This window comes from Tubulanus polymorphus, chromosome 3 (assembly GCF_964204645.1).
Source record: "Tubulanus polymorphus chromosome 3, tnTubPoly1.2, whole genome shotgun sequence".
In the NCBI taxonomy this organism is placed as follows: Eukaryota; Metazoa; Nemertea; class Palaeonemertea; order Tubulaniformes; family Tubulanidae; genus Tubulanus; species Tubulanus polymorphus.
In genome coordinates, this window is record NC_134027.1 from 4,437,528 (window position 1) to 4,449,881 (window position 12,354).

The 12,354-nt window shown below is 39.2% G+C and overlaps 1 protein-coding gene across 2 annotated transcripts in view; it reads right to left on the minus strand.

Moving 5' to 3' along the window:
* LOC141901462 (core-binding factor subunit beta-like) overlaps window positions 1–12,354 on the minus strand; it is a 30,171-nt gene that overhangs the window by 2,561 nt on the left and 15,256 nt on the right. The gene's annotated exons all lie outside the window — the stretch shown is intronic.

The following is a 12,354-nucleotide window of genomic DNA, read 5'->3' on the forward strand; positions in this document are numbered from 1 at the left end:
CTCGCTGCTGCGTTCAGTCCCATCATTTATTATCATTTTTAGCTCAATTAGAATTCAATCGAAACACATTAAAATCTGCTTCAAACAAAATACAAAGATTCAATGTCGGGTCACAGCGCACCGTTTTATGAATATCTGAACACAGCGCATCTATATCAATAGAAATTGTTCCGAACAAAAGAAACCAGCTGTCTTCTTAAATGAACACAATAGCACCTTGTCATCTGATACGGAAAATATTTCAAAAGTTTCTTTTTCGGCTAACCGTAAAGACGCTGCGTTGAACCGCAAGCACATTACCCCGACACAAACCGGGTTATAGCTAATCTCAGAGATGTCTCATCCTGCTCCACGAAATCATCAGCGTGTGAAAAATCCACGAGGACTAAATTCCACACGCGTTCACCGGAGCACCAATATGCTGCGTATTGCCACTTAACAATATAAATCAGCAAATAATTACGAACGAATTTATCAACGATAAGAACTGGATGAAGCAGTTGACAAAATATTGGAGAGATGACATCGACAAATGGATGACCAGGTCAACTAATGATAAGGACAAGTTCAGCAAATACGATCCGGCAAAAGAACGAGTCCTATGAAATCTGTTCATCTTAAACACTGGGCACATAGGGCAGCTTCTTTAAGCCAGCAGAAAGAATTCATAGAACCACATAGGCTACATTAAACCACCAAGATGTCCAAATTATCAACAACTCATAGAATTATGGACATTTTTGCCAACTGTTTTCAACCTGAAATCATTGACATGTAGAAGTGTGGCATATGGGACAAACACGAGGTTTGCGTGTACTGCGGTACTGATAATCCAAATCGGAATTCCACACCGCCTCGTCCACACGTGCCAGAGATGAATTTCCAAACTTTACCATTATTTCCGGCACAAGTATATGTTGATTTTACGACAACGCATGTCTTTAAAAGTCACTCGCCCTTTCAGACAGGAGATGACGAATTATGTAATGTATTCCACGGGGCAGCATGCACTCCATATGCCAACTTTATCTGCTGTAGAAAAGCTTTCATCCGCAAAATTATTGCACTATTACAGCGTAAATGATTTATTGAATACAAAACATTATTTCAAACTTCCGCGTCTGATTTTCCAAATACAGCATCATTTTTTTGTACCCGTCCGTGAGTCATTTTAAAGCCTCTAACAAATTGTGAACTATCATGCAACTTTTTTAAGACTAAGACAGTAAACGGATCGATCTAAAAATATGAGGGAATATTCTTTTCTAAAATCTAGGGACCAGAGAGATTGACACTCAGTAACCCTCTTATCGAACGGTAGTTGAATTGATGACAGATGGAAAATAAAGCTATAAATCTCAGCCAAACTTCGACAAGCAATCTACGGAAAACACTTAGTTAAGCAGTAATGACTTGGTCGTTGTTGTCCATCTATGGCTCGACTGTGTCATTATTACTTTTTACATCAGTGAACGACCTGTTCAAGTATCACAAGAGGGCTCTATAAAACATTCATGTAGCCTCTTATTTACCAATCAAACTCAGTTAACGCGCGCTGATAACTGCCATAAACACGAGTTTAACGACTAACTATTTCCCTCCAGTAAATGAGTGTTTTAAGAAGAGACAGTATGTCCAGGTTTCAGACGTCGCTGGCATTGTGCCGAGAAAGAATATGGAACTTTTCTACAAAATAACTTTCTCCCATGGTTAATCATAAGCCATTGTCTACATGACAATTCAATAGCCATGTATACCACCGATTCAAACAAGGAGAGATTCAACTAGAAAAGAAATCGGATTGAACGAAAGATAATGATGACACTTCGGTAACAAAAGCACGGGACACGAATTACGCATTAGGACCATATTTGCTTTTTGAAATCGTTTCAGCGAAGGTCACGTTTTTGCCGTGTTGCTATTCACACGCAATCTGGTTGATTCATTACAACCTCAATCTATGTTCGGGTTTATTGACTATGTATCAACCCTCACCAACCATGCGATCGTCGTATATATCATAGCCCGATTTTAGCTGTCACGAAGACCACACCGGTGATTTATTTATGAAGACAGATGGTAAAAAGCGCCTTTGGAAAGAATTCCGATCGAACAGCGTATCAAATCATGCAGGGCTCTTGAATTCCGTACAACCACACCGTTAATTATAACAAGCAAAAAATCATCGAACTATCGATTCTAATCCATTTTAGATTGTACAGTTTGGTCTATTGCGCTTCGATTCCCGCGTACACTATATCTGGAATAATTCAGATCTTAAAGGAAAGTTGTTTGGACGCAGTGCAAATTGCTAAAACCAAATAACTAAATTATTTCATCAAGCAGACAAGACTACAATGAGAATATTGTAGGAGAAAGTTTGATGGGAAATCGCCCGAGAAAAGTGATAATCACATGTGACAACGTCTTTCCGTCGTCCCTTGTAATCAACGCAAGTCTTTCATCTTCGAAGACACCAAGTTATTGTCAATACGGAACCCATCCGTTTCACCAGTGGCGATATTTACGTGAAAGTTTGCGGCTTTGTGGTCGTAATATCGGCGAATCTGATTATAATTCCACATCAAACGAGCAAGAACAAGCTGTTATACGAGAAATCAAACGATTTCAGACAATAGTTAACAAGTTACGAGATTCACCCTGCGAGACACCGATTAACTCAATATGGGACATTACGAAATTACGACGGCTCGGCCGAGTCACGATATATAACTAGAAACGCTATAGATTGAAGCAGTCGAGAGCTCACGAAGTGACGATTACTGTTCCTAGCAACATTCAAGAAGAACTTCTAGAATAATGCGAGCACAACATTAAGCTACCAGTGCATATCTTTCCATCCGTCGCTACAATTACCAAAAGTCTAATGAAGTATAGAAATTAAAGAGCGTAACGTAGTTAAGACATGGCGCCGCCCAGGGCCGAACTTGGTTTCCATACGAGTATATGATTGAATTTATGCAAATAACTGTCTAATTCTCCAGAAGATGGGTATCGAAAATGTTGCACTTGTCGCGTTAAAGCTCAAGGGCACAGATAAAATCATGCGAACATAGATTGTATCGTTGATTTTATAGCCGATGATGATCACGAGAAAACTGTAAACTAAAAACTATGAACTATGACACTTCGGAAACAGATTTTCCAGCGAGGTGCAAACAAAAGATGCTTCAATTAGATTTGTTTTCAAACTGAAGCCTTATACATTTCTGAGATCAAGTTTTCCATTGAATATTTCTATGTCTTCTTCGCTACTCTTAGAAATCAAGCAGGAAGTATTTAAAAGGGCTTACATATGTTTTTAAATGATATTATATGTATATAAATATATATATGTTTATGATTTCCCTAGAAACGGTGGAATTAAGTACCGGGTAATGATAGAATAAAATCGCATGACTAGGTTGAGGATAAGTTAGAATGTTTGGATATTGCCTGTGGCTTCTGCGAATATTGACTGTTGACTTAATTCCAGCTTTCATAATGATTGCAGATAAAGATCTATATGAATATCCCAAAACGGGGAATAACGTAATGGGGGAAAAAGTAAATACTGAAATTATCGGCCCAGTCATTTATTTATTCTAACACTTTGTGTTTGTCATATTGTACAACGTTTCGCGAATGAATTTTCAAAAAAGTGCACTGATTAAATGGGTATTGGACTTGGCGCGATGGTCAGGTCTAATAACTATGAATTCAGCACTGATCAATGAAAACTGTCGACTCGATCTAAGGCGGGCCGTCGGGCGCACGTCGATACCGGAGTTTGCAAGCTCCCTGGCCACAAAGTGATTAATTTTCGAAAACCATCTGTTACGACGAGATGAGAAATTGGCGACCCAATATGGAAATTGCGGAAATCTTAGCAGAATCTTCGGTATCTGAGCGCCAGAACGTTGCCGATCTCAAGTGCTTTTCACAGGGATACAAATAACGCATTTGCGTCTGTGCGGTAGCGATGAGCGTGTCATCACAATGCCTCGGTCAAGCTTGAATGCATGAATTTTCGCTCGAATCGCGACTTTGTATGGAGCGCCGATACTAATTTGTTTCTTGTGGCTTGCCTAATATGAGCCACGTGGACACTATCAAACAACATTAACATCATTTTCGAGTACATAAACCGCGCCGCATAAAAAATTTCTGCTTGGCTAATTTGCGATCGCTTTCGATGAATGCGGTTTTAAAAGTTCATCGTCGCGCCCTTTTCCACACATGCAAATTTTTGTCATCGTATTCGCTATATAGAAATAACAGCCGCATTGTCGTCCAGACAAAAACCCGGCTGATTAATGCATAGCATCAATTTTGGCGGAAACCCGTTTTTAAAGTTAGGGTTACTTATCAGTACTATCCATCTTCATTTGACAAATAACGAATAGAGATTCGTTCATTTCGACAAAATGAAATTGAAAGATGCTTTAACATTACACTAGTGATTAGCGCAATAAATCCAACGTGGTGACACTTTTATTAAAAGTAACTTCCTCAATTATTTAACAACCTGTCCTGTTCTTTTCAAACCGTAAACCCGCATCACGGCGGCAAGAGATATAATGCTCATAGTTACTTTGATTTTGTCATAATCTTGCGAAAAAGGAGATGACCATCAATTAAGTTGGCATGAATACAACGATTTTTGTGATAAAGCGCGTTAAGTTGGTGAAATAATGATTAATTTGCGTATATGAAAATCTGCTTTCGGTGTTTCAGTCAAAATGTCATATGAAAATTGACGTGCGACCAAATGACTGGGATCCATCAAACTTAACCGAAGTGAAAAATGAATGACCAAAGTGAAAAAATGGCTAAAATCTAGGTCGTAAAAAAACTAATCAACCACAATGTCATCGTCTTCGGGATCCTTAATGAAACCGCAATAGCAGTGCGGAAGAGCCCGCATGGTACGGTGCAAGCCCTGGCCAGAGCCACGTGACCTATCAGTTGATAAATGGGCCTTGGCGTTGTCCAGCACGTGGTGGCTATAACGCGCTTCATAAAACCTTCATCCACTAATGGCTACTTAATTATTTTCGGAGGCACAAGATTAGCTTTAAACGAGGCCCAACATGACACACTCGACCAAGGGTACAGTGTAATCCGCATAAATATTCAATCAGATGACTCAAAAAACTGACAGCTCTTTCAAAGGTTTCTAAGGCGAACTATCATTTGTCGGCTGCCCGAACATCACCGCAGTCACGATGACAAACATGTAACTGAGTACTTAAATCGGCCGGACACAATTCTATCGAGAGCATCTTCAATTGAAACTAGATTTATGAGACAAGAACAGAGAAAACACATTTCAAAACTGAATTCAAACGCAGTTAGATTTATTTTTACCTATGCTTCGTGACAGAGTTGTGGAACCCATCGAATATTTTCGAAAGCGAGGTTGCCAGATCGGATCCTCGCAATTCATCAACCGAGATAGGGGTTTCAAAAATATTAGGTAGTTTTTTTTTATCTGTCAATTAGCTCTTAAAATAGACCGCTCTTAAAGACCGCTTAGAATATATTGAAATAGATCGGAAAACCGATATCACAGAAGAAACATGATTTGTTTCGATGATGACTTTGAATGATTATTATTTCTTTATGAGAAATTTATGATAAATGCCCGTTTTAAAGACGAACACGTGATCGTTTCCCATCCATTGAACTTCTTCAACCAATCACCAAAATGGACATTCGTGAAATTCGATACGGCGAAAAAACCTCCTTACAAGATAATAGACGCGCATCCCGCAAAATAATCGTAAGGCATATGTCACAGCCATTACGGATATTTGCTCCCCATTGAAAAACCACCACCTCTTGGGAACGGGCAAACAGAACGGCGGTGCTAATTTTTTGCCCACTCAACTAAATTATCTTATATTTCCCGTGTCGGTGTTGATTAAAACAATATCGCATTATCGACAGAAAACCACGTGGAATTGCTGCCCGCAAACGTGAAACATAACCTCATGATCGGTGATTATTACGCATGGCGTCCAAAACGGCGGGATGCAAACTTCGATTGGTTAAATTAGATCTTCTGTGATTGAATTACGGCGTGGTGCTCGCTCAGATGACATCGTTCTGTTGCTGGTGATAATATTTGCTGTGTCTTTCTCTCGGACAATATGCGTTTTCTCGTTGTTCAGTCAGTCGTTGCTGTACCGTAATTAGTAAAAGGTGAAGCAGGTATGAGGTCCACTTATGGTGCAATGTCTGATAACGCGATGCCGAACATCAATCGCATCAGAGGAATCAGAACAAAATCGAGATGACATGACCTTGAAAACTACAGAAACCACAAAAATTTTCTATTTAGTGCTCGTTTTATCCCGGGCTTTTAATAAGCAAGAGAAATTTTCCACGGCCACTTAGAAATTAGTTCATTACTCGTGGGACATTGGTCATGGCGGTATCCGTGGTTTACCCTTCACGCCGATATCATCACGAAAGAACCACTAAGCCTTGAACCGCGTTTTTATTTGCACAATGGAATTGTCCGTGTTTTCCAGCGATTTTGGTCATCTGCCTCACGCTCATTATAACAATATCAAGGCGAAAGAATTGTTTGTCAACGCTGACCAAAAATGAATACGCTTTTTATCTGCCAGGGTCTGTCCATAATTTCAAGTGGTCATTGTGAGACTTCATTCGGATACGTTGTTAGTCGATATTCATTCATCTGACCTCTCGATCAATGTCCGACGGATATTTTCATCGTCATGAAATATGTTTGATCGAATCAATACAACTCATAGCGCTAGCCCGGTCTCATTCGGTGAATGAGCTTAAACCGGGCCACCTGCGACAAAAGATTCTGCGTAGCTATTCATACGGGTTTTGCATCTTTTCAACGCGAACACGTTTTTTGCTATCTTGAGAGTCTGAATGACACACGTAGTTGACGGTTACAATATTTGATTTTTTGCAATATTACATTACCAATAATCTAATATGAATGAAACCAGTCCGGGCTCGAGTGAAACCCCGCAGTCTTCATTTTATTGCCAATAATTGACAAAAATCTTGACTATGTTGGGGAAATCTCGGGGGTCCAGGCAGGAGGTGTGCCGAACGTATAACTTTAATTCTTCATCGCAGTTATTATTTACGGTGACTACAATGCATCGCTTAATTGTGCGCGATCTGCGTTAATTCTTCATCAATGATAGATGCTATAAGAATTCTCGGATTACCGTTACTGAGCAAAATATAGCGCACATTCTAAACAGCAGGTTTCATTCTTTCAGCTAAATGTCGCTTCCCACTTAAAACAAATTGAGAACACCATTATTGCGTTCTATACAATAGACACACAATTCCAATCTCAATTCCATACAGAATCGGTAACAAACAGAGAGGCGGATTATTTGAAAAATTGAATTTTTGATATTTTCACGTTCGAAGAATGGAAAGGACAATAATTGCCATTAGTAGAGTTTGACAAAAAAAACTGATGCAAGACATCGGGAATTATGTACGAAATAAAGGATTTATCGCGAAAATACGTAGCGGACATCACCAGGGGTCTGAAAGAATCATAATGGAAACAGTGACTAAATTTAACATTTTCCACACAATATTTTAACAAATTGATCGGTTGTTTCATTTCCTATTCAAATATACTAGTAACATCCTACGGCATATTTTTTCCGAGGTGTCGTCGTGATTCAGTTGATTACAATTCTCCCGTGGCTCGCGCAGCAATAACAATATAAAAGCTCGCGGAATCGATGAATATTTTAGTTCGTCTGACATGTAATATTATACACCGCTAAATGTAGATACGTAGTTTCAATCCATGAAAAAAAATCACTGTTGATTCAGATGCTGGAAACAGTAGAACCACGGCTGATTTCTAATTGAAACACCTGTTAATACTAACTCGAATAATGTTTGAATTTAGAGAATTGTTTGAATCAGATGCTTTCACCTAACAGTGAATCCAATACACTTTTATTTGCTAATTGATTTCATTAATTGATACGTCGAGTTTAGTGCATTATAGTTCAACCCGACCCACACGCAAAATATGTCTCCTGAAACAAACACGCCATTCTGTTACTGATGCGCACGCTTGCCGAATAAAAAACCCTGTAATTTTTGTCCATGAATAGGAACGTGAGGCATTGTAGACGCGATTCTAAATGACCCCGAAATTGGCACTTTCCGTCGAAACCGATGCTAGGTATTCAAACATTCTTACAATAAGATATTCCGGTTTCAATGCTCAGACCAACGGCCGTATTGAAACAAGCTTTACGTCATCTTTTGAATTCGTCAAAACTATAAATGTATTAAGCTTAATTTCATACGACTATTATCTAGCCAATCTTTGTAGACCTTTGCTCAGCGACAATATTGTGAACCGTAACTAACTTGTCCGATACAATGGACAACAAACGTATTCACATGAAAACGTACTAGCAACACGTTAAATCTGAAATCGGATGTCGAAATGTGATACAAATGAATAAAAATGCTCCTCCGTACTTGTAATTCTATCTTCGAAACGTTGGTCGACGCGGAAAGAAGCGGGATTTGTTTTTCAACCAGGTGCACATTTTATGTGGAAGGGCACACAGCTCAACGTGGAAGGGCACACAGCTCAATGTGGAAAAGCACACAGCTCAAGGTAATTAGTGAAAAATACAATAGTCATTTACGAAATCACTATCAGAGATTGGCGCACACAGAAAAAAAAACGTCATAAAGTTTAAAACCGATGAACGGTGTTTGTGCAAGTGCTACTGGCTCTGAACCTTAAATGCCATTGTATCATTTGGTTCGTGCCCGGTTTTGAACGTGTCTCATTCATGCATATCCCGATTATCCAGCTGAACCAGCACTTCGTTTATTTTTTGTGGCCCGCAGACCATGCAGAAGACAAACAATATTAGATTTGATACGACACAAGAAATTTTTTCTTGCCCTGAGCGGCCAGTGCAGTATTACATTTCCGCATCCCGGGACAGACAACTCGTTTAAGACTTTGAGTGCGGTTTCTCACAAACGACTTAACTAAACCTAATTTCCTTAACTCTACATGATGTTAATCTTCAATTACCGTCTTCGCGATCGAGATTCCTATTGTGGTTCTGATAATCCTGTTAGTGGCTGAAAGTTGGTCCATACAGCGTGTGTTAATTTGGATAAAACCGCGGCATGATTCCTCATTTCAAAGGTCGTTTCTGACATCATGTAAAATTCTCCACTTTCCTCCAAAACGTTTCAAAAGATTTTTTGTCTTGATGCAACATTAATCTTGTAGAGGTGATAAAGTTCATTTGAAACGGTCATTGAAATGTATAACACGTACAATTTTCATCATTGATTGCAGCGAATTGAAGTGCAATCGTGTACTCAGAGGTTAATTCATTTGGGCATCATCTTTGATGATACTCAGAACAAACTTGAGCCGGCATAAATAATATTGTGAAAAGATGTATCAATATGCACTTAATGGCTCGTTGGTGTCGATAGAAAATGAGGCAGATTGCAAAAGATACAGAGTCGAGGGCTCATTCATATATTATTCACGAATTCGCTATCGTCGTCGATTCAGAAAAAAAGTTGTAAAGTTACAGCTGTATAAAGCGTTCTGTGAGAGTTGTGCTGTGATATTGGTCGCACAATAGTAGTTATCATCCAATCAGAATTTACATCAAGAGGAATTTCAGCGACAATAAGCATGCGCGACCGTGTGAATACAACACCTGACGAAAAATAAAGAAATCGCATCTTCACGCATCTAAACCCGATCTGACCTCCAAAATGGTCGTAGATTGACCCATCACCTAAGCTCTGTTGATTCTGTGGCACGCCCGCGTATTGTTTCGCAAGTAAAATCGGGTATTGTCCAATATATATTCTATTGGGTCTATTAAATCGATCTGGACTGAGATAAAACTAAAACCCCCGTAGTTACTTTTTTCTAGTTCCTCCACAAAAAAAATCGACGTCGCGATGCCGCGGGATGTATTCGAGCATGTGAATTGGCAATATGACCGAATCCGGAGGATTATTGATAGTTTAATCGCTTGAAAATGCCCGTTGTCTTTTTTGTTTGCTATAATGGACGCTTAGCCACGGGGCAATCGTCCCACTCACGCGCAGGTTTCGGTTAAAAAATACACTTCCTTCGTTTAAATCGCTAGCGGTTTTTTAAACCACCTCCGCACGAGATCTTCAAGATTCTGGTTCGCGACTCGTCGTAATGAAGACCGACTAAGACAAAAGCGACGCGAGTTTACTACCAAGGGTTGGTGTGCGTGCATTGATTCCTTACTACTGTGAAATACACATCCGCTTATATTCTTTTTTCAAATTCATGATTTTTTACATTTTTCGATGAATCGCTAAATATCTTATCAAATCACTGATAACTACTTATCAATTTCCTCGCAAGCAACATTCTATTTCTTAAAGCGGCGATAAAACCAGCGTCTTCGTTATTTCTCATCGTCCCGTTGCACCTGGCTTTGATTTATATTCGGTCAAAATTTGGTCACAGAAAAAAAGCAAGTGTGCCTTTTTAGAAATAACTAGATTCGCCTGGGTGAATAGATTCAAAGTACATTCATGTCACATTAAAATGCGACTATCACGGACGTCTTAATCCTTTATAAAAATGCCATTTTGCTTTTTTGTGAGAATTGCGATGATGATCGTGGGCCGTGACACAAAAGCTCCGGATCCTACACATATCAGAAATAATTACGGGTCTTCAGCTTCTGAGCATCGCGAAATGAAATTTCCCATCAGATGCGATACCACCTACACAACACTAGAAAACGTCCTCGTAAAGTGTTTTATTTCTTTGTTTGTGAATAAAACGACGCGTCCCACAATGTGAACACCCACTCGAATCAAATATGAAATACACAGATGAGTAAAAATACGTCTACCGCCTGAATTCGACCACGTTCATGGAATCCATGAATCCGTGATGTTCAACAAAAATAACCAATCATAGAAATATGGAAAGTATCTATCGAAAAGAAAAAGAAATATACGTAGGTTGAATCTAGATTTTTACAAAATTTCATCAAAGATTACGAATAGATAAGTGTTCAGGGGAAAGCGCCTGTCTATTAAACATCAAACAATCTTCATTATTAATACCCCATTTATCGCTAGTAAGACCAGTAAAACATGCTCGGCTGGACGCGTATTAATATTCAATTGTAGCCACACAAATTAAGCCTATTAACGAAAACGCCGCTTCCATTTTCCAACGTTTTCACACGATTTTGTTTCTTTGTGGATACAAATTTCATCATTTCAAACTTTATCAAAATGAAGGAATATCTTCGAAGACTTTAATCCAAAAATTAGAAATGCAGTGATCGATGAGAGTGCATTTAACAAGCATCCAGCACCTAGCGATGATGATAATAATCGCTTAATGAGGAAAATCCTCTAGAGACCAACTTTAAGGTCGCACTTATCTGAAACACATTACTCAAGTATATGTCTCGGCTGGATTTTAAGACAGACATGCTATCGTCTATGACTAGAGCGTATGCCTGGATAGTAATTATTTTTGAAGATTTGACGCATGCCTCGTGCTCAATTACATTTTCAGCGGGTAGGATTCGATCATACTAATGGAAAATAACTTATAACCAAAAAACCGAAAATATCATTCTGGTCATGCGATCGTCAATTTGTGTATGATAAATCCCTCGGGATGAGGCTCACTTGAGTGTCAAAGAGCATCAATGCACTTCAAATATTAGCAGAGTTTCTGGTGTAAACGGCTTAAACACAAGCCGTGCGCAGTAAGGTGTATTAATGTAGAGCCATCCTCTCTTGTAAGACACCCAAAATTCTCAGCCGTTTGGCCCCCTAGTGTTCACAGCGGTAATCTTTTATTTAGACAATAGATGGAATATTGCTATTCAACTGAGCGGAAAACCTCCGAGTCGAATTCACGACCAGACTCCTCAGAGCGGCCATTACTACGGTTAACCACTTCAGATGCTTCAAAACCCATATGTTCTTATGGGAACTTTTTCCACCGTAGTGTCCTCTGACCAGCCATACCCCGAGGATACGTCCATCTCTCTCTGAGCACAAAAAAATATCCAGATTCAAAAAGGATCTGTGACCAGAAAGCTGCATTCAACATATGCATCACGGTGTAAGACGAGTATATCATTGGAGGTGAAGAGGGATTAGTTCCTTATAAAAATATATCGATGTATCCGAAACAGTCGCCTGTCATCCCAGCGGGTCATCGAGAAAACATAAAATTGCATATTCTCCGCGTGGATTGAATACAATCCGCTCAAATCTTTGATAAATCACTTAAGTGTAAAAAAT